The sequence below is a fragment of the Chrysochloris asiatica genome, unplaced genomic scaffold, assembly GCF_000296735.1.
Source record: "Chrysochloris asiatica unplaced genomic scaffold, ChrAsi1.0 scaffold00116, whole genome shotgun sequence".
Taxonomy (NCBI): Eukaryota; Metazoa; Chordata; class Mammalia; order Afrosoricida; family Chrysochloridae; genus Chrysochloris; species Chrysochloris asiatica.
The window spans coordinates 8119840-8123878 of NW_006408634.1; the positions used below are offsets into that span (position 1 = coordinate 8119840).

A 4039-nucleotide genomic window follows, 5' to 3' on the forward strand; every position below is an offset into this window, starting at 1 on the left:
TCTTCACGTATGACGTTCTTGATGTCATCCCATAACTCTTCTGGTCTTCGGTCTTTAGTGTTTAATGTATCACATCTGTTCTTCAGATCTCTAAATTCAAGTGGGATGTATTCAAGGTCATATTTTGGCTCTCGTGGACTTGTTTTCATTTTCTTCAGCTTCAATTTGAATTTGCATATGAATGATTGATGGTCTGTTCCACAGTCTGCCCCTGGCCTTGTTTTCACTGATGGTATGGAGCTTTTCCATCCTCTCTTTCCACAGATGTAGTCAATTTGATTTCTATGTATTCCATCTGGTGAGATCCGTGTGTATAATCCTCTGTTATGCTGTCTAAAGAAGGAATTTGAATGAACAAATCATTGGTTTTGCAGAATTCTGTCATGCAATCTCCAGCATCATTTCTGTCACCAAGGCCATGTTTTCCAACTATATTGATCCTTCCTCTTTGTTTCCAACCTTTGCATTCCAATCACCAGTAATGATCAATACATCTTGATTGCATGTTTGATCAGTTTCACATTGAAGAAGTTGGTAGAATTCTTCTATTTCATCCTCACTGGCTTTAGTGGTTGGTGCGTAAATTTGATTAATAGTGGTATTAACTGGTCTTCCCTTTAGGTACATGGATATTACCCTATCACAGACAGCATTGTACCTCATGACTGACCTGGATATGTTCTTTTGGACAATGAATGCAACACCATTCCTGTTCAATTTGTCATTCCCTGCATAGTAAACCATGTGGTTGTCAGATACAAAACAGCCAATACCAGTCCATTTCAGCTCACTAATGCCTAAGATATGGATGTTTGTGTTCCATTTCATTTTTGACAATTTCTAATTTCCTAGATTCATATTTCGTATATTTCATGTTCTGATTATTAATGAAGAGCTGTTTCTCTTCATTTTGAGTTGTGCCCCATCAGCAAATGAAGATCCTGCAGGCTTTACTCTCATGGGCTTTACTCCATTCGCGTCATCACGGTCAGCTCTACTTTGAGGAGGCAGCTCTTCCCCAGTCGCACTTTGAGTGCCTTCCAACCTGAGGGGCTCATTTCCCAGCACTATATCTGACAGGGTTTCTCTGCTATTCATAAGGTTTTCAGTGAGTAAATATTCGGAACTAGTTCATCTCTCCTTCTTCCTATCTGTCTTCGTCTGGAAGCTCATCTGAAATCTGTCCACCATGGGTGACCCTGCTAGTATTTAAATACCTGTGGCATAGCTTTCAGAATGACAGGAACTCATAAGCCACCACAGTACGACAAACTGACAGATGAGTGGTGGAGGAAAATATAGAGTACTAGAAATGAGAGCACCGGGTTAAGGAGAAAGATAATACCCTGTGAGGAGCAGAACTAAAGCCGATGAACAATTGGTACGTACAGAAATTGTCAACCGGGAAACCTAATTTGCTGTATAAACTTTCACTGAAAACACAATAGAATCGGATTTTTTTTTTTTTTCTTAAGTAGCCTCTTCCCAAAGTGTGGAACAGAATTTCCACCTCATACGGAGTATGAGGATGCAATTGTGTTAGGGTTCTCTGCCATCTGCCCTGTCCTCTCCCGCTCAGTCGCACAGGTTGAATTGACCAACACAATGTTTATGGGGAAGCCTTGTCCCCTGTTGGTTGGGCAGAAATTTGTGAGACAGTATTATATACACTGCTGAGCCAGACCCCAGACATGGTGGCACTGACTTTATGGAAATAACTTTTCCTGTGTCCATGGAGCATTGGATTCAAATGGGAAACCAGCAGAAGTGGTCTACAGACAAAAAAATCCATAGGAAAGTGATGCCACAAAACGGCACCAACTACAACACTAAGAATCGCTGGGTTGATGTATATATCACTGTAAATGATGGTGTGCTGGTCCAGGTGAAGGGATTGCTCTCTCATAAAAACCAAACTTGGAGGAGATTTATGCAGACATTTGGCCTTGCTCCTGAGGACTCTGTTGCAAATAAATTCTATGTTTACAATGGTATCTTCAGATACCAAGATGAATTCTTTTGTGACTTTGTCACTGAGCCCCAGGAGGCATCTGAGAAGAGGAAGAAGAACTTTGAAAAAGACAACAGAGATCAGAGGTGATATCTGATGATGCTAGAACTGTCTGTGATCAGAATGTTGGCAATGACTTAGAGGAACATGTTGCTGAGCCAAAGGCTGATCCTGAGGCAGAACCAGAGCAAGGATCTTTATCTGAAATCCAAGAGGAGAAGTCGGAGCCAGTCTTAGGAGAAAGAGCTTCTGAGAAGACTCAGTAGAGTCCTTCCCCAGCACATGACCATAGCTCAGACCATAATGGAAGACTTGAGGACATTGGGGCATCGGTGACCAATAAGACCCTTCCTCCCAGTGGAGATGTTCTGGTTACTGGGATCCCCCCTCATGTTGTTCATGTTCCAACTTTACAACCCCATTCAGAGTCTAAGCCTGAATCTCAGATTCCCCCGCACAGACCTCAGAGGGATCAAAGAGTATGAGAACAACAAATATATATTCCTCCACAGAGGGGCCCTAGACCAATTCACAAGGCTGGTGAGCAAGGTAACGTGGAACCTCGAAGAATTGTGAGACACCCTGGCAGCCACCAACTCTTTAGTGGCAAGCTGCCTCATGAAGTGGATAAATCAGAGCTTAAACATTTCTTTCAAAATTATGGGAATGTGCTGGAGTTGCACATAAACGTGGTGAGAAATTCCCCAACTATGAGTTTGTTGTGTTTATTTTGAAGCTGGTCATTAGGTTCTTAGCAACAGGCCTGTCATGTTCAGAGGTGAAATCTGTCTGAATGTAGAAGAGAAGAAGACTTGAGCTGAGCCGCCAGGATAAGGGAAAACATCAAGATAACCGCCTGCCAGGGACATGGAGGCTCTGGAAGTGGGCTGGGTGTTAGAACAAGAGGCCCTGGATTTGGAAGAGGCATTGTTCCAAAGCAGTGTTCTTCACTCAGCAGTACAAACCCTAGTTCCTGCAGAAGGCTCTATTTCTTCAACCAGACTTTGGTATCTTGGAGTCTGACCCTTTTCTATTGTAAACTGCTTAAGTTTGTACACTCTTACTCCTTTTTTCTCTGCTGCTGCTGCTGTGTGCCGTGGAGTCGGTTCCAACTTATAGTGACCCTGTACAGGGTTTCCGAGGCTGTAAATCTTTACAGGAGCAGAACGTCTCATCTTTCTCCAGTGGAACAGCTGGTAGTTTCAAACTGCTGACCTTGCGGTTCGCAGCCCGATTCATAACCACTACACTAGTCCTTCACGTCTAATTTTGCTAGGAAAATGAATTTTTAAAGAAGAAGAAGAAAAAAAAGACAGACTGGAATTTTTTTTTTTTTAAACAACCACTTCCCCAAAGGAATGTGTCTTGCTTCTTACATTTGGTATGTTTCATTCATTGGAATATTTCTTACTTTTTTTCTACCTGTTTCAAAAGCCTGTAAGAAATACAGGATTGGATAAAACATTTTGAAGGCAAGAAAAATGGAAATTGTTTCTTCTTTTGAAAGTCATCTGGTGTGGAGAAATTGCCATTGGAAAAAAATGAACAGTTTTGATTCTCACTGGTGTGGTTAAAAATGGGTAGAGATTCATTTTTTTGCTGTCATACAACAATGTCAAAACCTACTGGTTTTTACCACTGGCATTTAATTTGTGTGATAAGTTTTAAATGTCTAGCATGCAAACCATATGTCTCTCTTTTGAACTTTTAAAATGTTTTTGAAGTAGAGTTTTTCTGTGTTTAATTTATATTTGTAAAATTCAGAACAAAAGCAAATCCCTCAGATCTGAATAACAACAACAGAACCAGCAAGACCTTTTGTGCCTTCTTGGCAATTGTGTAAAAACCAACAAATAAGCAAACCTACATTTGTTTTATCAGGATCAGAGTATGTGGGGAATTTCAGAATTCTTTTCCACCCTCTATCTTTTGTTAACATTTGTTATGCCTTACTCTCAAATTGGAGTCCTGGTGTGGTGCTATGGGATAAAGCACACTGGACCCCAAGGTCTGTTTGAGCCACAAGGT

General features: G+C 41.2%; 1 pseudogene; it reads left to right on the forward strand.

The window, feature by feature from the left end:
• The window catches only part of LOC102839354, an 18271-nt pseudogene extending 15444 nt beyond the window's left edge, over window positions 1–2827 (forward strand).
• Window positions 2828–4039: the final 1212 nt, after the last annotated feature.